Source organism: Mustela nigripes, chromosome 4, assembly GCF_022355385.1.
Source record: "Mustela nigripes isolate SB6536 chromosome 4, MUSNIG.SB6536, whole genome shotgun sequence".
NCBI classification, from domain to species: Eukaryota; Metazoa; Chordata; class Mammalia; order Carnivora; family Mustelidae; genus Mustela; species Mustela nigripes.
The window spans coordinates 23,743,317-23,767,008 of record NC_081560.1 but is presented as its reverse complement, the minus strand read 5'-3'; the positions used below and the strand labels follow the sequence as shown (position 1 = coordinate 23,767,008).

The 23,692-nt window shown below is 39.7% G+C and overlaps 1 protein-coding gene across 1 annotated transcript in view; it reads left to right on the top strand.

Moving 5' to 3' along the window:
- SND1 (staphylococcal nuclease and tudor domain containing 1) overlaps nucleotides 1–23,692 on the top strand; it is a 413,481-nt gene that overhangs the window by 84,706 nt on the left and 305,083 nt on the right. The gene's annotated exons all lie outside the window — the stretch shown is intronic.

Genomic DNA, 23,692 nt, shown 5'->3' with positions numbered 1-23,692 from the left:
AAGCCACGTGCTGTGGGGATTCTAAGGAGAGAGAAATCACATTTGATTTGTTCTTTACCACTTGGATTCTGGTTGTGTTCCTACTTGTATCTCTTGTGAGATGGAAATCCAAACACAGGCCATTTAGAGACTCTCACTGGGCAGGTGGTGGAGGTAACATGTTATATACCCCCTACCCTCAGATTGTATTCTGGCTCCAGGGATTTCTGTCAGATTTTCCCATTTAAACCTTTCAGGCAAATCCAGTGTTGCAGGAGCCAACCTCCAATCGAAACTATTAACTTTTCTCTTGGGGGAGAAAAAAGATTCCAAAGATTGATGGAGAGCTTGAGAACAGGGATGGAACTGACTTGTAAGCTGGTCGAAAGCCCCAGGAACTGCAAAGTGTTGGTCATTAGTTGTATGTTTTCACTTTGAAGAAGTGTCTCTGTGGGGTACAAGAACTTGAGTCTGCAAGGTGTTTTCTCTTGAAGCTCTGCCTTTTACCCAGACATTTTGTTGAAGGCCACTCCTCAGGCAGCCATTGTCGTTGTGCTGAATGTCAGCAAGCATTTAGTGTCACCACTCTGATGCCAGCAAGGAAGGTGATGCTTTTACTTTCTCACAGAATAGCCCCCGGCCTTTTGGTAGCTGTGCATTTAAAGGTCAGCACCCTCTCTTTCCTTCTCTTGTCTCCTCTGTCCTCACTCTCATCTTTATAACCTGTCCCTTCTGGAAGCTGTTTTTGAAAAAAGCAATGGAGGTATATTTTAAAGAGTGTGGTTTCAGCAAATCTGAAGGTTCTACTGTTAACTGTGAGCTTAAGGTGGTCACCTTGTTCCTGAGGAGGAAGTTCATGATTTGTGATTTTTGGCTCATGGAAGAAAGTAGTATTGATTTTTTTTTTTTTTTTAAGGGGTGTTGTTTTTAAGCCATGTGTACTTACCATCCTTGGATTGTTTCACAGCTTGAGCATATTGTGATCTTGCATAGCTGTCTTGTTGAAATTGGCCAAGGTAATCATGGTGGTTATAGTGGTAGAATCTTCACCGCTTGTTGCTCTGTTTCATTACCCAGGCCTTGCACCTGTCTGTATCAGCCGGCATGTAGATTACACAAAGATACAAATATTTTTCAAATGTGTAATGATGATGCTACTTCTAATGAAGAACCTAGAGTTGCTGTAAAAACTCATTTTAAATTAAGTTTGTATGTGGTGATTTTTAATGATAGTAGATTATAATATATTTTTCATGATGATGATTAAGTTGTAAGTTTAGTCAGACATCTGTGTATTTAAGCAAAGTGATCATGAATATTCCCTTTGCAATTAACACTGATTTAGGGAAGATCTGTATTTATAATTAATAGATATTGAAGGTGTGCTAAATATACTTAGGTTCCTCTTCTTTCCTATTTCTTCAGTGTTCTTTTAATTTTCTTTTTTGTGGCCTTGGAGACATTCTCTGCTTATGTTTGCTTCCTTTTGTGTACTGAACTTATTTAAAAAAAAAAAATCGTGTACTCTGAAATGCTCAATTGCTAAGCTTATTCTTTACAGCCATGCATGACCAAGGTTAGCATTGTTGCATGTATAGTGAGCATGAAGTAAATGTCAGTGCCTGATAAGACACCAATTTCTTTCCCCTGTGTCTCTTGGCCTGGCCTGCACACGAAACATTTTGAACTGGGCCACTCAGCTTCCCATGTGAATATGTAATAATGATGTGCTCATTTCCCCATAGCTGTCCTATGTTTTCTCTCAAAGGAACCATCTGTGTGTGATTATCTTTTCCCTTCTTTGTGTTTAAGAAAATAATGTACTTGATAAAGTCCTTTGTCAGATGATGACTTTTAATGTTGTTCTCCTTCCTGTAAGATGCAGAAGTATAAGTGCAGAAAGAGAAGTGATTTCTAAAGAGTACAAAATAAATAGTGGGAAGAGAGAGTTTGGAGAGATAATAAATACTCCTGTTTATAAAAACATACCCATAACTCCCCTGAATGCTTCGATGGCCACTTGGAGTCGGTTTAATTTCTAAGATGACCACATGTGCAACTGATTTTTCCCTAAATGTGGTCTTATTTGCATCTTGCAATTTATGTAATCCCTGAGTAGGATTTCCTTTTTAAAACTTCTATTACATTCATAAACTGATATTTAGGAAGATTAATTCCAAGAACCTTAAACTATATAAAAATAGTACTGTTAATCCTTTAAACACCCTTGATAAGTAGAAAGATACTCATGGCATGAGGTGCTCACTCAGCTGTGTTAAGATTTGGGAAAATGATGGAAACAAGGGACTTAATTTGTTCAGCTCTTTTTTGTTGTTGTTGTAGTTTTGTTTTGGCAGTAGCTTAAAGATTGTTCCTGTATCTTGTTTTCAGAATTTTATTATTTTCTGAGTAGTATACATATTGTAGCATGCCTTCAGTGACTCTTTAATGGTGGAGAGGGACTTTTTCTCAACACCAGGGTAAAGGAAGTTGGGATTAAGCATCTTTGACTATCTGTAAAGTTATGATTGATGCATACTTTCTGCTTTCTTCCAAGGGCTGCCACAAATTGAGGTAAAAGTGATTTTTATCTTCTTTTGCTAACTGAGTGGCTTCCTTGTGGATATAAATACTTAAGTCTTTGATGACCCTTCCAACTCACAAAACCTTATGTATAGTCTGATAAAATGCTGATTACCGATAATAGTCCTAGGTGGTCTGAGCCATTTATGGGTCTGAATGTTTGGGGAGGTGTCAGGCCAGAGGGCCTCCAGCAGAGCCCTTGCTTCATTCAGCTCCTGTCTGCCTGGTCTCAGCATGTGGTCAGATATTGAGAAGGCTTTGAGGCCTGTGATTGTGTGCACACACCCGTGTGTACTGCTGTATGCTCCTTAGTACAGTGGAGAAACAGTAGGGAGTACTCGAAGGGAATGGCCATGGCTGATAATTGTGTCCTTTTTCTTTGTTTCTTTGCTAACTGTAGCATTAGTCTCTGTCTGCCGTTGTGCAATGCATTGTAATTTTACAGCTACTTTTTAAAAAAATCTATAGTTTGGCCCTATCATTGTCTTCAGAATCAGGCAGAGGTCTTAATTTAATTTTCTTACACATTTCATTTCAGCTCTTTCTTGCTAGCGAAACTAGCTTTTGAGCCCTCACCCTTGTGGTCTTAACATTCATTTCCATAACAACTGGTTGTTGTGCCTCAGACTCTAGGGATTGTGATTTGAGGTGGGAGTGAATAGCAGGAACCAATGAATGCTTAAATGAGAAATCTGTTTGTAATGTCACAGACTCATCAGAGGAGGGCATGAGAGATGGAAGAGAAGAATGGGGAAACATAGACATCCTGCTGGTAGATTGAAAGTTTCCCTCCTTCCCAATTTTCTGTGTCTTATTTCATTGGGAGATGCTTCTTACTGCTTTATGTGGCTGGCCTTTTCTTTACTATTTCTTATATCCTGTGAACGTTCATCCTTTGAGTGCGGTAGTGTTTTAGGCTAGACGACTGAAGTCGAGCTCTTGTAGTACAAAAATACCCATTTATGCTCTGGCTTGTGTGGCTTTGTTCCTATCCAATCTCTTTCCCTTCAGTTCACACCACTTTGAGGGAGTTGCAGAGATGGCTAATAAAGGCAGCTAACATTCAATCTTGGTACCTGAGGAGTCATCCTATGCTAGTAATGTTCGACTGGGTAACCAGTATGACTTCAAGACAAAGTGCTCTCTGCGTCTTTGCTAGCACATTTAGTGCTCTGTTTTCTTTGGTATTAAAATAACTTTAAAAAGAAAACCTACGTTGGAATAATTGAATAAACACTGCTGAATGGTTTTGCACTCAGTATACATAAGGTGTCTTTTGATTGTGTACGTGGAGGATGTAGCTCTGGTGGCAGAGTTAAATTTTATAGAAATGAAGGAAAACTGTGATCTGCAGGGCTGCTTTCCAGCTTGGTCACATTCTTCAGATTGATCAACATCTCTCTTCTTTTGTACCATATCATTAAATGAATTGTCAAAAGCCCTGTGTCCTGTGCTTTGGATATTAATAGCACACGTGGCTATAGAAAGGGCTCTGTTAAGTGTAAGACTGCTTGTGGCAATTCCCACACTGTTTCTCTAGGGAATCAAGTACTCAAAATAATTTTTGCTTCTGTTTTTTACTCCTTTCGATCACCAACACTTCTATTAACATGGCCAATTACGATAATGCATTGTTCCTTTTTCAGGTTTGCAAGGTATTCCAAGGAGTTGGCATTGGGTATTGGGGGATGTTTCTGTGAGAATGGGTTCTCTGATCATGAATGATTTCTCTAGGTATAGTCTTGGAGGGAAGTTAGAGTCCAGTAATCCAAAAACTTCGTGTCCAGTTTGAAAGATCCCCTAGAAAACATTTTTTTTTTTTTTCTAACTGGCAGTAGTTATCACAGCCTGGTTGACATTATTGACAATACTGAACATTAGTGGTTTGAGGAAATGACTCTTAATTTGTATAGGCCCACAGCATGGTGTTTTGTTTTGGTTTGGTTTGGTTTTTTTACAAGGACTAATTTTTTTTGGATACGCCGCTGTAATAACTTTTAGCAGTGCTTTACCTGCAGGTAACTGATGCCTTTCCATTATCCATGTCACCATATTGTATCGTCACTTACTTGGGCTGTCTTTTTTGACTTTCATTTGACTAATGTAGGAAGAAACTATATGTAGACAGAACAGTGTATGAATTAATACATTTTTGTATGATGATGGCCAAATGTAGGTATTGTCCTCCTCCTTCACCCCTTTCTTTGTGTGTGTTGTATTGCTTTGCATTAGGAGACCTCTTGGTCCTTTATATCTTTCTTACATATTTGATTGCCATCTGTCTAAGTCAGTGTTGTGCTAACTTGTTCCTTTGACCTTGTTTCTGGCCCAGTGGAAGCACCAGCTTATATGAAAACAGGATATTGAAGTAAGAACCTGGCACTCATGAGAGTCATTCCATCTTGGACTGTGCCTTTTGCTTTCCTGACCTTGTCTCCTGTATCTTTGTGTTGACTTGTCTCCTGCCTTCTGATTCCACGCAAAAAGATAAGAACACTTGGTAATATGATTTCTCTATGTCTTTGGGCCTTTTCTTAAGATGGACACTATGAATAAAGCTGGTATGTGTGGTTATGTACGTCTAGAGCACTGACTGCCACCCTGCTCTAGGTACTTACTGGTCCATAACCAGACCAGCCAGGTGGATGCTGGCAGCTGTTTGTGTGACGTGGTAGCCATGAAGTCTGTTAAACGTCTGATATATGGCAGAGGTAATTTTAAAATCAATTACAAGTTTTCAAAATATACCCTAATAGAACACAGGAGAATTAAGCCAAGTACCCAGTGAAGAATAGAAGTGTTTAAATATGACTTTCTCTAAATTATGATCCAGGTGAACAAGCTGAAACATACAAAAAGTTTTTAAAAGAAGTGTCTTATCAAACATTCCTGTTTCTGTAGAAGACTGTAGGAACTGGTTGTTAGAAATTGCTATAGTGGGGCACCTGGGTGGCTCAGTGGGTTAAAGCCTCTGCCTTCAGCCCAGGCAATGATCTCAGGGTCCTGAGATCCAGCCCCGCATCGGGCTCTCTGCTCAGCAGGGAGCCTGCTTCCTCCTCTCTCTCTGCCTGCCTCTCTGACTACTTGTGATCTCTTTGTTTCTGTCAAATAAATAAAATCTTTTTTAAAAAATGCATAATTTGCTTAAAAAGAAAGAAAAGAAATTGCTATAGTTAAGAGGCAGAAGAGAATGTTTCAGATGGGTTAGAGCAGTCTGGCTTGGTAGAAGAAACAGCATTTTAGTAGGACTTGAAAGGTGGTTGAGTGAAGGTACAAGGCATACATGGGTACTGAGTAAAAAAAATTTTTTTTTAATCTTTCTTTATTTTTAAGTAATCTCTACACTCAACGTGGGGCTCAAACCCACAACTCTGAGATCAAGTCGCATGCTCTACCAACTGAATCAGCCAGATGCCCCTAAAATAGTTTTTCTCTGTCAGTGGCCCCCAAATCATGAATGTACATGGGAATCATAGACAAAGAGCAACAATAAGGAACAGTCTGGGACAGCAGCGCTCTTAATTAAACCAAGATATCTGGGATGGGGGTGAATACAGACATGGAGATACATCAAAAGATTCCCTTTTGATTCAGATGTATATCTGGCTTTAAGATGATAAGTTTGGAAATTTTGCTTAGAACCAAAATTGAAAGGTCTCAAAAGCTACACTGTGTGGTGGGTAGTTTTGGCTTCATTCTGTGGACTGAGAAGCCTTTGAAGGTTTTAGAGCAGGTATTTGTGATCAAAGAGAAGCATTAGGAATATTCATCTTGTGGCAGAGTGCAGTTTAGACTGAAGAAGACACTACAGTAGAGGGCCAGTAAGGTGGGTTTTGGTGGTATTAATGATGAATAGAGAGTCAGAACCAGGTAGTAGACATGGGCAAGGAAAAGATGCACAAGTGTTTATGCCGTGAAGAGTCCGCAAAGTTTGTTGATCCATTAAATTTGGGAGGGGAGGGTTAAATTGTAGATAAGTGGGTATGGATTTATATAAGATTTTGATGTTGGGAGATAAGAATTTAGTTAATGGGTAAATAGAAGTGGAGCTGGCTTGAGAGACCAGATAACCACAAGAAGTTCAGCTTCTGAGAAGCTGGCATAAGGTACAAGTGGGAGTGTTCAAGCAGGGAGTGAGACAAAGGTGAGGTGTAGCAAGTGGGAGTGTTCAAGCAGGGAGTGAGACAAAGGTGAGGTGTAGCTTGATAGTGTGGCAACAAAAATTTTCTTACTTACACTGAAGTTCATTGTTAATCCAGTGCACACACTGCAGATGGGTCAGAGAATAAGTTTTGAGAAAGCTTGGTGGGGGTGGGGGTGCTGGAGGATTCAGAGGCACTCAGTGCACTGGTTCCCAGGAGTGGAAGGAGTCCCAGCTGGCTCCTGGTGGGAGTGATGAGAAGGAGTCACGAAATATAAATCCACAGTCGCTGGTCAGAAATCTCCTTAGAGTCTGATGTTTCTGAACTCAGAGACTCTGGGATTTGAGAAAAGTTATATTATGTGGTACAGGTATGGTATATTAATTGCACAACACCCTCAGTGGAGTTGTGGATAGCAACCCTCTAATCCAACACGTTTGTGTATCTGCAGTGAAACATGGGTATTCACACGAAGTCGGGTAAAGACTTTAAAGTGGCCTCACATCATCTATCAGGTTAGGTTTTGCAGCAGCTCGGTTCAGGCTAGGTTAAGTTACAATATTTTGGTTTTTAGAGCTTTTTAGAGTTTAAACTGTGGATAAAGGAATAATAGACCTGGAGTCTGAGGCTGCTCTGCTAGAGAGTTTAGACAGTCACTACCAGCACCTACACTCCTTACCCCCCAAACCAGAGACTGGTAGAAAGTCAAAAGTATAATGTAGGAAATGTCTTTAAAAAGAGGAGTTTTTACTGGTTATCTTTGCACTCCATACTCTTCTTCCCTTCCATTTACGAGTCCTCATTCTGGGCTATGTGTAACATTAATAGGGGTTGGTAGTAGGACTTTTCTGGTTTACCAATGGGTTTGTTGAGGGCAGACCATCCTAGGTGTTTCGAAGTTACTGAAACCAATCTAAAGAACTAGACAATACAAGCAAACACATCCACTTTAAGTGAGGTTGGGATTTTGTTTCTATGGCAGCCTTTTTCTGGTCAGGGCCCATTCCATCTCACTTCTTTGAAAGGGAAAAGGATGGATGGTCAGGTTATAGATGGTCAAAAGAAGCATTCTTAGCTTCTCTGGCTGACTTTCACAGCTTTTCACTTGGCTTTGAGTACTTAAGGCATTTGATTTCTTAGCCCCTCACCTAGGTGGTATGCATTGTTTAGAATATCAGGTGAGGAGGAAGGGAAACTTGCCTTTCGGACTGCACTGTCCATGTCAAACTCTGTACCATCTCCAGTGTTTTCTCTGACTATATATACGATATGAGGGATGAATTAGAATGGGGAAGGTTTTCCAAGGCAGATGAAGCTACTGATTTGGGAGGGGGAGGGAAGGAACTTGGCGAGGGGAACCTTCTGTTCTAACTTTCGTTTGGCCTGTGGATCTTCTTTGTAGAGACTCTGGCCTTAGTGTCCTCATTTGTTTGAAAGACAATGGTGTGGTGTTGTATGTGACTCACAGCAATATCCCTCCTTTCGCAAATCCTTGGCAAGGGCAGGATTTGGAAAATAAGGAATGCCCTTGTAGTTTTCCAGGATTGTTGTGATGAACAAATGACTCTATTGCATTCCCTGGTTCGTAGCACCCTCTGGACACTGGCCTAGTCATGGGCAATTGGCTGTCCAAATAGCGTGAGCAGGTTTGCAGCCGGAGCTCTTACTGAGGACGAGGCACAGCGCTTCCCCAGCTGACTGCTCGCGGGAGCGTTACCCAGTGTGCAGCTGTTGCCTGAATCACAAGTAGCATCGAGTGCTAGGCTGGCACTTGCCCCACTCCCCTTCCTTCCTACTTGCCGCTTTGAGAATATCTGATCGATGGGACTGGACTGTGTGTTGGCTGGGATCCGGCTGAGCCAGCCATGTTGTTACATAGTGTTTCAGTGTCTCCCCTTCTCATAACATTCTGAGATACTGTCTTCCAAATAGAACTGGAGAGTGTATTACAGCAGGAATTGTACTGGTTGTGCTGGTCTCCATGTAAATCAGAAGAGTGGTGTTCATTCTGCTCTCTGGTGGTGTCTTGTGGTTTCTAAAAATGAGCATGTGGAAGTTTGGAGCGGGTGGGCATGTTGGTAAACCTGTGGGGGTGGGGAGTTTCATGGCAGAGCCGTCAGAATGCGTGTATTCACAAGCCATCCGCTGACACGCTATATTAAATACCTCTTGTGCGCCAGCCATGGGAAACCTAAAGATGAATCTGACTGTCTCCTCTAGGGTCCCAGCCAGACTCTCACTATTGGACAAGCTGCTCTGCTTCTCGGTGGTTCGAGAAGTGAGCTCTGGACTTTCAGACTCTGTTTTTGTGGGAAGCAGAAGGGGAATTCAGATGGTAGTAGGTAGGGTTTGGTACATTTTCTTTTCTAAGGGACTAGATTTTAAATAGTTTAAGTAAATATTAAGCTTTGTAGGCCATACAGTTTGGCTTCTGTATCTGACTTGGCCTTCTTTTCCCCCTGTTGCTCTCTCAGGAGTGTCTCTTTGAAGACAGCTGGCTTAGCATTGATCGGGAGCTGTTTTTTGTCTCAGTTTTTGGTTTTGTTTTCCCCCTTAACTCTTGTTTGTGTGGTTTGGCAGCTTGGAGACAGTGATTTCAACTCACTCCAAGCTTTTTTAGGGACAAATAGCATCCCCCTTCAGGGCTTCAGAGGACCAAAGGTTCAGTGCCCACTCCTGGGTAATGAATTCTTGTCAGGTATCTAAACTCAAGAGTTTTAAATAGAAGAGACTGGGTTCTGAATGACCTATTTTACATTCTTGCTGGAGTATGTTGTGCTTTTGGGAGGGTAATTTAGATGGGAATTTTTACTAACAGTCATAATGATAATAGGAAACAGTGGACTTTAATCTTGCGAAGAGCAGAGGTGGTACACAATAGGCCCATTGGAACCTTGGATGCTGGGAAGCCAGATGTTGTATGTAGGTGTGTTGGGCATGAAAATTGAGATGTTGATTTTTCTTAATTTTTTTTTTTTAATTGAAAAAGTCCCTTCTCCCCACACTTCCTACCTCTAGCCCTCAACCAAATCCTTTCTTATTCTGATCATTGGCTGTGTAAAGGGCTGTGGTAATGGTAGGACAAGAAGGGATCCTAAGATGCATACTGCTTCTCATTTGATTCTTTGGCAGAAATGTGTAAACAAGGTGAGAAACAGTCTGGTTCCTGGATTTCACCTCCCCATTATTACTTTCATTAAGGTTCTGTTTGTTATATTCTGCCTTCTTAGGACTCAGAATTTTGCTGATTCTGAAATATGCTTCAACTCTATACATACCTTATCTCTTGATAAAATTTTGTCACAATGGAGTCCTGCTAATATGGTTACTTCCTCTGTCATGCCTCACCTTGTCCCGATCACAGGGAGAAAATAAAGTTTTGACTTCTAAAGAGTGAAAATAGATAATTCTTAAAAATTAGCTTTCATTGGGGCGTCTGCACGGCTCAGTTGTTAAGCATCTGCCTTTGGCTCAGGTCATGATCCAGGAGTCCCAGGATTGAGCCCCACATTGGGCTCTCTGCTCCATGGGAAACCTGCTTCTCCTCCCCCCTTCCCCTGCTTTTGTTCCTTCTCTCTCTGTCAAATAAATGAAATCTTCAAAAGAAAAAAGAAAAATACTAGCTTTCAGGGGTTCCTGGGTATCTCAGTTGGTTAAGTGGCTGGCTCTTGATTTCAGCTCAGGTCATGATCTCAGGGTCCTAGGATCAAGCCCCGTGTTGGGTTCTGTGCTTAGCAGGGGGAGTCTGCTTCTGCCTCTCCTTCTGCCTCTCCCTCCACTCATTTATTTTATTTTATAAAAACCCTTTAAAAAAATTAGCTTTCAGTAGAGGCCCCTGAAGCCCTCAGAGCCTATTTATTCATATTTTATTCACATTTAGCCCAAAGTAGATTATCAATTAGAAGTGAATTGGATCTAGCAGCCTCATAGCAAGATAGGAAGCAGATCAAGATAAAACAGATACGAGACTTTCTGAGTATGTGTGTCATTTTGCATCACAGTATTTTCTGTTTTGAGAATAGAAGATGATTGCAATGTTGGAATTGTGTAGATTATCTTCTTGAATGAAAATAGGGCCCAGGTTGAGGAGGTCAGGTAGGATAAAAAAATTTTGCTTTCCTAACATGAGCCATCATTATTTGGAAGCTCCTGTTCTGCCGCTGATTGGTTGTTTTGTTACTTTTACTGCAGTATTTGCTAGGACCACATTTTCTGTAGCCTTTACTTACTGCACGTTAGCTAAGTTCTGTTCCAGTTACAAAGCTCAGTAGCTTATAAAAAGTAGAGGTTTATTTCTCACTCATCTATCCATCATAGGTAAGCTCTGGCTCTCCATGTATTCTTCACATTTGGACTTAGGCTGATGGATCATTCATTATCTGGGCTCTTACCAGTATCATAGCAGAGAGAAAGACAGACATAGTAACCAGAAGCTGACTCTCGTTTTACTGGCCATTCGGAATTCACCAGGATAGCAATGTATAATCCTTCCCTAAGGAAGGATTTTATAAACAATATGGCCACATTGGACAGTGAGGTAGGAGATTCTCTCTCTTTCACTGGGAGAGGATGAGAGAGAGAGGGAGAGAGAATATTTTGAAACAATACCACATATTTGATGGATGGCCAGATTTATCAGGTCCTAAATGGAAAACCATTACTCCTTTACTATGGGGAGAAATGTCAAACTAGTTTTGGTCTGCAAAAACTCACACTGGTCTGGTGGGTATGTAGGGAATATAGTATTCAGGTTGTGGGTCTTATTTTCAGGAGCATTTTTACTTTTCCAAAAGCTCATTTCTTTTAGATCTGAGCAAATCCCTTTGGGTCCATGGACTTATTCTGGTTTGCCTATCAGTACCTAGCTCTGGGGCCAAGTTGTAGAGGTGATCTCTGTAACCTACAAAAAAAACAATTAGAATATGGTCTTCCATCTGCCACCAACTTGTATTTTGGGTGCATGATGCCAAGAAGTGTATTTTGTAACTGGCATCTTCTTCCTGTCACCTGAAATACTGGTGTAGATTCCTGCCTACCAGCTCAGTGCGGTGTTGTTTCTGTTGGGTAGCCTGGGTCCTAAGAGGAGGACTGTCTTGTTCTTTTGAAGCCAGGGGAGCGGCAGCTAAATGCCCGCCACTGTCCAGTTGTGTGGAGGCCTCTGACAGAAGCCGAACCAGAACCAAGTTCTGCTGTTTGCAGCGTTTATTTCTCGCCGTCCTTGCCCTCATACCCTGTCTTTGCTGGAGAAGAGTCGACCATTTGGTGATTTGGCACAAACCAAGTGCTGATGTGACAGCCCACTGTCCCATCGGACCCTTGCAGGCCAGATTAGCCTCAGTAAGCTGAAGCTGCCTTGTCTTAGAGGCTTCTCAAAACAGAGTCCTGCTGGTACCAGGCAGCCATAGGTGCTTCATACCTGGGAGTGAGATTGAAAATCTCTTGCTGCCTGTGAAGAGCAGGGGATGTGCCGAGTTTCTGTGTCTGTGCCCTTTAGAGGGGACAGCGACTGGCAGCGATGGCTGCTCTCCCTTGATGTGGTGGCTCCGGCTCTGTCTGAGAACGGAAGCTGCTGGTTTCAGACCGACTCCCTGTAGGATAATGAATTGTCATGCCTCTGCTGATTATCTAACAAGTTTGTACAACGTGTAACACAAGCTGACAAGACAAACAATTTTATTAATTTAAGCCTGGGGATAATGGGATTGCAGCGCAATACGAATGTAGGAGAATCACACGCAAGTCCAGGGGTTTGCTACCCCACCAATGCTTGGGTTCTGGGTTTGGCAGTGGAATAGTCTTATGAATTTTAAAAAACATTTGTCCCCAATAAAATAATATTCATTTGAATTTGAATAGAAGAATACTTAACGAATGTTCAGGGATTTGCGGAGCTCAAATAAAATGAGCTCTTGTATCAGCCTTTGAAGTATTAGAGCTGATAAATGCCGGTGGGCAGTAGATAAACTTTGGTTTTTACAAACCAATTACGACTAGAGGAGCTTGGTTTTAAATCTGTCTGGAGTTTGGTCTTCAGTTGGGCAAGTGCTGGGGCCTTTGGGGAGATGGATTATATTTGTATGGCCTCTGATCTGCAATATTTTAATTTCGCATTCTCTGACATTCTTACATACGAATGTGACAGTTTGAGGTAGTTGAATCTTGGATTTTGACTAGAAGTGATTAACCTTGTTTATGAAAGAAATTCGTTATCCAGGAGAATCTGGGTGGGTCCAGGTAGATAAGAAAGAGGTTTCTTATGAATTGTGTGTAATTCAGTTCTGGGTTCTGAGAGATGGGTTCCCAGCATGGAAAAGGATCCAGCATGAGAACTTGGGAGTTTCAGAACCCATGAGAGTACACAAATGTGGGGTAATTTCAGCAAGAGTGGTTACATTCCAGAGCTTCAAAGATAACAGTGGGCTTCTCCTTTCAGGACTTTGAGTAAGGAAAGTAACAGGCTCTTGTCACTTGGGTAGCCTCCCAACGTGCAGACATTTAGAGAGTGCAGGCTTTAAAATGTGCCAAGTTAATGCAGCAGGCAATCAAGAATTTAGGGCACTGGCATAAAAAAAGTCACTAAAAAACAAAAAACTAAAACCAAAACCAGCCAGTAAATCTAAAGCAGCAAGAGATGGAGGCTTTTGGAGTCATGTACTGTTTATACCCCCACAGTTGTGACCTTGCTGCCTGCCCTCCCTTCCTCTCTCCCTGGCACCTCCTTCATGTCTGCTTAGTGGCAGCTTATGTACAGTTGACCATTGAGCAACATGGATTTGAACTGCACAGGTCCACTTACACATGGATTGTTTTTAATGAATAAAATATAGTACTGGAATGTATTTCCTCAAGATTTTCTTAAGATTTTTCTTCTCTAGCTTACTTTGTTAAAAGAGTATGTTATATAGGGGCGCCTGGGTGGCTCAGTGGGTTAAGCCTCTGCCTTCGGCTCAGGTCATGATCTCGGGGTCCTGGGATCAAGCTCCACATCCAGCTCTCTGCTCAGCAGGGAGCCTGCTTCCCCGCCCCCTCTGCCCACTGCTCTGCCTACTTGTGATCTCTTGCTGTCCAATAAATAAATAAAATCTTCAAAAAAAAAAAAAAGAGTACATTATATAATACTTAAAACCTACAACATACATGTTAATTGAATGTTACTGGTTAGGCTCTAAGCTATTAGTAGTTAAGCTGTTAGTAGTTACTGGTTGGCAATAAGCTATTAGTAGTTAAGGGTTGGGGGTCCCCAAAAGTTATACATGGGTTTTTCGACACAAGGGGGTCACTAACTCCCACATTGTTCGAGAGTCAGCTATGCTTCAGACTTGTGTGCTGGTGTTAAAGCAGATGAGGGAGGAGGGCAGTAAGGACTACAAGTACGTTCTATAAGTGCATGTTGTACAATCAAAAAAATTTCACAAACTAGAGAATAGTTGTTGGTTATATTTCCCATTTTGTATTTATTCTTCTGAAGCAGAAGCTGTGTTCCCAGAATATATAGCCTCCATTTCTTCCAGTGTCCTTCCCCTCCTCCTTGGATCTTCCCACATGTCTTCAGGGTCTTCTTGCCACTCAGTCTCCGCTCGAGCCATTCCTCTGAGATTCTTGCCCTCCAAGTGGCAACATAGAACCTGGGCTTCCCCAACTCGGATACTTGCCCCCAAGCAAATTAATACGTAGCTTCGTAGCTTCGTTTTTAAGAAGTAGAATCTGCCAGCTGCTACCTAAAAGTAACTATTTTTACTTATTTGCATAGTGGTACAGATTTCAAGTAATTTCCAGATTCTACTCCCAGTGCTAATAAAAGTTACTCTTCATTTAAATGTAATGTAAATGGTATCACTCTGCCTTTCTTTGCCACTTTCTGAAAACTTTTTGGTAAAGAAACTTTTTTGAGATTAAACATCCAGTCAATGTGTATTAAGTGCAGTAAATTTAAGTATACAGCAGGGTGAATTTTTCGGTATGTATATACCCATGAATCCACCACCCAGATGGACACAGCATATTCTGTCATCTCAGAAGGTTCCTCTTCTCAGATAGTATTTTATTTTAATGCCATAAGGTGACCATCATTCTGGTATCTGTCATTTTTAGTTAGTTACGTCAGTTCTTGAACTTTCTGGAATCCTATATCAGGTGCCCTTTTGATTTTGGCTTTTTCATGAAACATTATGCTTGTGAGATTGATACATGTTGTTACATGTATCAGTAGTGGTTCTTTTCTTTTGTGTATAATAGTTCATTGTGTAAATAAGTTATACTTTGTTTATGTATTATCTGATTAATGGGCAGGCAATTGCATTGTTTCCAGCTTGGATCTGTTGTGTTAAAGATGCCTGTGAAGATTCTTGTGTGTCTTTTGGTGAACATGCACATTTATTTATTTCTCCTGGTGTATACCTTGAAATGGTATTGTTGGATCAGGGGGCAGATGAGTGTGGATGGATTTGGGCTTTTTTCACTTAGCAGCTTCATTAATCTGTTCTACTTATTTATTGCTGGGCTACTTGATGATGAACGGCAAAAGAGTGGACTTTAAAGGATAGTGTATATCTGAAATCAGCCTACCACTAGCTCTGAGGCATTAAGAGAATAATGAAATCTGTTTTTGAGTCTGTAAAATGGGCATTATAATGATGACTTTTCTTGGTTGTTGTGTAGTAAATGAGATTGAATGAAGATGGTGCATAGGTGGGGCACCTGGGTGGCTCAGTTGATTGATTTTGGCTCAGGTCATGATTTCAGGGTCATGAGATCCAGCCCCGTGTTGAACCCTACATCTGGCTCCACGCTGGGCCAGAGCCTGCCTGAGAGCGATACAACCCCTCCCCCCGCCCCGCCCCTGCCGGCATGCTCTCTGTGCATGCTTGCTCACTCCATTTAAAAAAAAAAAAAAAAATTTTTTTTTTTTAAAGAATGCATAGGGGACATTAAATGTTCCTATGTTTTTTGTTTGTTTTGCTTACTTTTTAGAGAAATCTGATCACCCGATGATAGGCAATTAAGAGGAAAGCGTTTGACTTTTAACACTATTAATTTTGAACTTTCCTAGCTTTGCCTGGGACAGTCATCTTTGTGCATTCACCATCATAGGAAAATTGAGTCAAGAGGTAAATGTATGACTTTCTCAGTCTCAAAAGGCACCTCTCTGCTATATGGTTTGTCATGATATCTTCTCTTTGCCATTGTTAAGGGATTCGCCTCTGCAGACTCTTACTAATTATCTCTATATCCAACGGTTCTTTTTTAGTGCTAGCTTTTTGTTGAACAGCTTTCTCTTCTTCTTCAGTTGTTTCTTCATACCTTTAAGCATTGAGACCCTCTGTGTTCAGGCATTTACTAATTGCTGGTATTGTAACATTATGGACTTGATGAACTAGAAACTGCATTATAATTGCAAACTGTATTCTGAACAAATTTGTGTGTCACTGCAATTTCAGTTTATAGCACAATATAATTTTTGGAGCACATTTAAAAAGTACAAAAAGATTTCAAAAATAGATTCCAAGTGGATTATTGCTCTCCGTATATACCTTAAGTAGGACTTCTTGAAGTCACTGTTTTCATCCTGTCTCCATATGGTTTTCTAGGCCACCTACCACTACCGTTTTGGCCATCAAGTAGAAGATCAGCATGCTGAAGAATTTTGAATATTTTGCCTGACTCTAATTATAGTTCAGCTTGCTCCTACTAAGTTAATCTCCCCCAAACCCAAACAAATTTCTTTTTTTGTGAAGGGTGAAGGTTTTGAAGGAGGAGAGTGCTGTTATCATTTACACGTGAATTCCTATATAAAGCATATCCCTAGACTTGAGTGGTTAATAGCTAATGCTGTCCATGGTTATTGTTTGACCAGTTGCAGTTCTGTGGATTATTTTTGGCGAATTTCAAGGTGAGTGAACTGTGCCACCATCTCATCTGGTATATTGGGGTACTTTACCTCCTTGATTAGCTGAGGAAGTTTCAACTAAGAGCAGAAAGCTAAACAAAGAAATACTGTATATGCCAAGGATAGAAGATTTATAGAGACCTAGATATTTAAACACGTAGTCCTACTAAAACTGTTCTTTAACACTCACCAATCTCTTCCATCCTTTTCTGTAAGTTATCCGCTTTTAGAACCTGAAAGTTCTAGTTTTCACTAAATTTCTTTATCCGTGGTTCAAAGCTAACATCTTTCTGGTATTATTGGTCATTTGACCTCATTCCCAATACCTAGTTTTCCTTGAAAGCTGTTAAAATTAGCTTCATCTCCCTGCCAGAAGCAAGTTCTTCCTCTCATTCATTCAAAGCCCTTATGTCTTTAAATTATCCTGTTTTTCTTTGAAAGTATGTCTTTTTTATGGAGGAACGATTGGTGTAGTATTCTCCAAAGCTTTGCATCTAGACACATTGTTGTTCAAAACTACTGGCTGATTTGACCATCTTCAAGAATTGTGTCCCAGAAATTGATTTAAGATTAAATTGTTGGTCTTTGGTATTGATCTCAGAAATATCTAGGCCTCTGATTTGTAATTATTCTTGTAATACGATAGAAAGAGCTTTGGTGTGATGAGATCTGTTTTTCCTTGATCTAGTTGGTTTCCTTATCTGTAAAAGGAACATTTGGAGTGGACTGGGAAGAGCATGGAACTGTTTTTGGGGGGTCAGATTGGTAACCAGTAGTTTACCAGGGCTGCAGTGACAACATACCACAGACTAAGCAGCTTAAACCGTAGAAATTTATTTTCTCAAAGCTGTTGAATTTGAGTTCTTCTGGGGCCTCTGTCCTTGGCTTCCAGGTGGCTGCCTGCTCAATTGTTTTTCACAGGATCATCTCTCTGTACGTGTGTGACCCTGGTGTCTCTTTGTCCTCATCTCCTCTTCTTATAAGGATACTAGTCACATCATTAAGTGTCCATACTACTGATCTCATGTTAACCTAATTGCCTCTTTAAAAGGTACTGTCACCAAATGCAGTCACATTTTGAAGTTTAGCGTCTGAATTTGGGGGAGAGACACAGTTTAGCTCATAACAGGAACTTCAATTTACCAGGCAGCATAAGCCCATCAGAGAGATGACTTTGCTCTAGACTTTATGTTCATAAATATGTCTTGAGTCCCAGGTTAGGCTTAACACATGATGCTGACTCTCATCTGAAGAAGGCTAGGCATTCTTAAGTAAATTCGAAGTTGAACTCATGGCTGTTTCAGGTTTGTAAAATCTTCTTCATTTTTAAGGAATAATTGAAAAAGAAATGGGATATGCAATGGCATCCTATCCTTTGTTGGGACCTTGCAGTCAAACTGGCTAAAACTGTGGGTGGCTTTTAAAAACTTACATAATTTTTATCAGAGTAGTCAGCCTCATAAGGCTCTGTTTAAGGAAAGGATTTAAAGGAAGATGTTTACTATAGCATTATCTTTCGGAAAAAGTAGTAGTCTAAATAGCCAGAAATAAGGACTAGGTTAAGAAAATTCTAGAGTATCAATGGTCCATTTAGGTTTTCTTGAATTATTATTATTTTTTTTTAGTTTAGTGTAGAAACCTTAAATATACAGTTTACTGAACTTTTACATTTGTATATGGCTGTGCATTGCAATTCTGTATCTATGAAAATGACAGATTATCTACTGGGAAGATTACTAGGTTCAATGTTAAGTGATAAAAAGGCAAAGATCTTTCTATTTGTACTACAATTACAGTTGTACAAAAGCATCAGCATAGAGTAGGACTGAAAAGGAACTATTTTTAGAGCATAGTTAAATTTTGTGTTTGGATAAAAAAGCGGTGTGGTTTTTTTTTGTTTGTTTGTTTTTTCATTTTAATTTCCTTTAAGGTTTTCTTTTTACCTGATTTGTCTATATAACGGACTCTCCTATTTCAAAGGTGAATTTTGATGAAGAAAAATCATACTAAGGCTTTCCTGCATTGGGCCTCTTTCATGCTTTGGCCCTGTAATACATCTTTTGAGTTCTCCAGAGCTGTGGTCCTTAACCTTTTTGATTTGAGTACTCTTATACAGTAAATTTATTGAAGACCCAAAGAGCTTTTGTTATATGGATTGATTATAATTCATTAAAAATAACAGTAATAAACCTGTTATGTTAACATAAGTTTTTATGGAATACATTTTCCCCCCAAAATTGAAGAGTGACATTAGTTCTATTTTGCAAATCTGTTTAATGTGTGGCTTAATAGAAGACAGCTGAAATCTTATCTGCTTCTGCATTTTCTGTTTTGATGTATTACTTGGTTGAAACCTTTGAAGAAATTTTAGCTTCATACACGTAAGTAGTTGGAAAGGGAGGAAGAGAGAGGAGCCAGGAGCCTTTGGTTTACATTTGAAAACTGTGCTAACAGGGTGATAGATATTTCCCAAGTGACATTGTCAGTCACACTGAATGTACTACCTGAACCTTGTAGAAAGCTTTTGACTTGAAGTGTATGTGGCTGTGGATTGTGGGTGGTACTATTGATAAAGAGAAGGTACCATCCATAAATCAGTATCTTCTGACAGTCCACTTATGTAGTTCACTTACAGTTGAAACTTAGATAAAAGTAGTTACCTGAAAGAGCGAATATGCTCTCAAATTACACCTAGGGAAGATAAATCCGTGTAATTGTTGGCCAATCACTGGTGTCAGGGAACAGAAGTACTCTGTCTGGAGTTGTGCATCCTGTGAGTTCCTTGTTTAAGATCTAACATGACCTGTTTTTCTGAACTTTTGGAACTCTGCCATCATTAAGTTTTATAAATACAGCACTGGTTCCCAAACATGTTCAGGTGGCAAAACTTCTACAACTCATGGTCTATGGAAATATTTAATGGGGTTGTTTTAATTAAGGATAATTCTCCATGTTAAAAAAATGTATTATACATAAGTCCTACAAAATCAAGCATATGTGCATACCAAAATATGCATCCTATTAATAGTAATTAATGTAATATGCTAGGAATAATGACTTGCTGTTGGTCATTGATTTATTGCCCTTTGACATTTGATAGCAGATGTTCTTTTTTATTAAAGAAAAAGGGACAAAGATCCCAAACTGAGACTATTCTATTTACTAACCTAATTTTTGGTAACATTATTTTAAGTGATGATGACACTTCTTCTGCATTCTGTTTCAAAAGCACTAGTGTTCTAGAAAATCTACTAAAATTTGTTAAGGCCTATTAAGTCTAATTTCAAATACTGATATAATTATGGGGTAGAACTTAATTCTAATCTGAATGTTATGGCTTTTGCAACAGTAATCCATTGCAAATTTGCAACTGACTTTTTACCTGTTGGTATTAAAGTGTTTCATTTCTTTTGCTAGAGGAGCACTCTCCCATCCCTTGCCCATTCCTACATAATGGGAAATTTCACATTTCTTTCAGTGAGCTCCATTGAGCAGGTGCAGTGTGTGCATGTGTGAGGTACTTGAATAGGGTGATTTGGCTTTTCATGGTCCTTAACTCTGGAAGGAACTCCACATCCTCATTAGGTTTCTGATGTTGTTGTATAGTAGTTGCCGCGCAAGGCTTCCCCTGCCCTGGGCCGCCATCTTCAGTTTTCTTGGCGTAGAGTCAAATAACAAAACCAAGCTTATATGCATGTAGCAGACTCAGATTTTTATCATAATGTCTTTTTATGTTTGTATATTTGAGCTAATTTTCAGAAATCCTGCCCTTTCCTTTTTTGCATTTCTACGTCCAAGTGAAAGATTTGGGATCAGAAAAAGATTAATTTGTAAGTTTGTACGAAATGATATTTCTAGGACTGGCTTGTAGGATCAGATGTGAGTTTTTCAAATTGAAACCTTTTCTAATGGGCCCCTGGGAAGTGTCTTAGCTAAATTGCAACAGTGACTGGCGAAGTCGATCGAGGTAAATTGCTCCCATTGCTGAGGGTTCAGAAACCAGGCAGTTGAAGCTAAAATTCTTGGGGAAATCGGGCAGAACTATTGCAGATGGCTCCACCCGTGAATAGAGAAGGGGATTGGTGTCACTGTTGATGAATGAGAGGAGATTAAAGCCTGATTTTGTGATGAATTGGTAACATGGTTTTTGGGAAACTAAAGAGAAATTTATGAAAAGACCATCAGAATCATTTAGGTGATTCTTTTCAATATTGTCTACAAATGATATCTGAGAACACATCGAGAGAGCACGTCAAGTAGTTTGTATTACAGAAAAGTAGCGCCTGAAAACTTACTGTCCCGTATACCTTCAGTGAGCTCAGAGGATGAGGGGTTCCCCAGATGATTTCTATTACCTATTAAGGCAACTACTGAGCATTTAGATAGGTGTTTAGAAAAAAGAACCTGGCTGGGTTTTTAAAAATTCTTAACATAATTTAATTTTTTTAGATTTTATTTATTTGAGAGAGAGCAAGAAAGCACACAAGTGGGAGAAAGGGCAGAGGGAGAGGAAAGAAGCCAATTCTGCTGAGTAGGGAGCCCAGTGGGGGCTCAGTCCCAGGACCCTGAGATCATGACCTGAGCCAAAGGCAGACACCCAATTGACTGAGCCAGCCAGGAGCCCCATCCTGCCTGTTTTTGACTATTAGTAATTATGTTAAAATAGAGTTAATCAAGAAAGTGTGATTGGTATTCTGATGACCAAGCTTATATTTTTCTCAGACACCTACTGTATATGTGAGAAAGTCTTAATCTCTCAGCAAAATGGAAATAGTAAATCACAAAGTTGTGTGACATTGGGTCTTTTGTAATTGATAAAACTCCATACTAACAACATCTCTCTGTCCATTGTGCTGAATCTCTAGTAAGTACAGAGAACACTAAATTAAGGACCATGCTAATACTTAAATGAACCATTTTGAGACTGAGGTCTTTCTGAGATATGGCTCATTGGGTTTGTGGGGTACATCTTGAATGCTGGGAACACAAATTTTTGTGTGTTTTGTCAGTGGAATTTTGTATGTATTAGTTTGATGTCTCTTGGAGATGCTTTGTAGATGTGTTGGAAGCTCAAATCTTTTGTTTATCTAGGATGATAAAGGACTTGATGGCTCCTTGACTTGATGAGAATCGTGTAACTATCAATTGTAAAGGCTGAACTTCATATACTTGGGGTTTGCAGTTCTCCGAGTCTGGAAGATCATTTTTTTCACCTGTTTTTCTTTCTTTATTTTTTTAAGCATTTGGGTGTTTATTCAGTATTCACATTTTAATATTACTTGGATGAACTTGTCATCGTGTGATTAGAAAACCATAATTCATGTTTAATGCCAAAGGTGGAAATTGTCATAGAATTGCGGAGGCTTTGGATTACTGATGGGTTGATTCTGGTTTGTGTAAATTCTCCTACAGATCATGCCTTATTAATTAGTCACTTTCTTACTGCCTCCCAGATTTTTTCTTGCAAGAATTCGATGCAAGGAAATATTTTCCTGTTTTCCTCACCACTCTGTCCACTTCTAATTCAGCCTGAGTTCCTCCAGGCTCTAGTGCCTATGTTCTATGGTTTGTAAAGTGCTGTGTACTTTTATAGCCTCTATAAATAACAAAATATAGCTCATGGCAATAAAACTGTGGCACCCTACATGTTTTGAGAGTGTATGTTAGAAAGACAGGGAGAGACAGACATATATCTTGAGTATAAAATGTCTGGCATGCAAATCTGTTCATCTCATATACTTCAATACTGCTTCTGGTTTTTGTTCATTTGTTAGTAAGTGATATTCCTTGATCTTTGGGACATTTTATAGAGAGAAGCTAAGTGTGATGCTGTTCTTCTTTCTCAGCTACTCCTTTCCCGCCTTTAATATGGCAGAGATGAAGAGGGAAAAGCTGGTTTCCAGTGTGATGAAATTTCCACCCAGATGCTTGTGTGCTGGGGGCCCAGTTTCCTATCCTGGTCTTCCTGGTTTTGTTCAGTGGATCACTACAGATGTCATCACATATTTGGGAGATGTGAAGCTAGAAGCAATTTCTATTAACCCCGCCAATATAGTTTGATAAAATGCAAATGTCTTTAAAATGGGTAGACTTCCAATTAAAAGGCTCCAGCAGGGAGTCTGTTTTGATAATGAAAGTGATTAAGAAGGCTCTATTTTTTTTTCCATTGGTATGAATGTTCAGCTAAAATAGCTTGGTTTTCTCTCTGTAATTGGACTTTGCTAATGAGGATCTAATAACTGAGGTTCTAATGATTTTAACAAATCTATTAGCTATCTTTGGTGATCAGTGCTAGAGATCCAGACATAATTTCTGGATGGTAGTGGTGTAAAGGTGTTAAGGCATAAGGCATTTCTCCTTCATTTTAAGAAATCAACAGGAGTTAGTTTATTTTCTTTAATTCTGTAATCTGACTGTATCCTAGGTCAGAGTAATATATATATATATGTAAAATCAGTATTTATGGTTGGAAATGCCTTTAAAACCTGAAATTTTATAGACCTAGAAGAATTGGTTTTGATGTGTAAATTAGGGGAAGGACAGAAAAACAGCTGTGGGTTAATTGCAGACTGGACTCTTTCTAATTTCTAATTTCTCCAGTGTTTTTTAGTCTCTGGACCCTTTCTTCCATACGTTAGCCCCAAGGAGGAACATGGAAGAGGATAAAACTGGTAAAACTGTCGAAGAATTGAATATACTATAGCATAATCTGGGACTAGTATTTTGAGCTAGACTAGTTGTCGAAGATGGGTTGCCCTGTTTATCTCTCAACACCTCATTAATAGCCTGTCACCCTCCCATTTGTCCTTAATAGGTCACTGTTTGTTTTCTCTCTGATTTTTGTTAAAAGTCTGTCCTTTCACTGTCTATTTTTCTACCTTGTTCCCTGCTTATTTCCAAAGGACCTAAATGTTTGTTTTATATCACTGTCTTATAACAAACTTGTGAGCTAGGATGGGATTGCAAAGACATTAAGGAGGAAATAACTGTCCTGGGTATACTCTGCAACTCAGAATGGTGTCCGAATTTGCTTTGTTATTTAGATTCATAATCATTTTTCTTGCCTTTTTTTTTTTTTTTTAAATGAGGTACCTGGATTTTG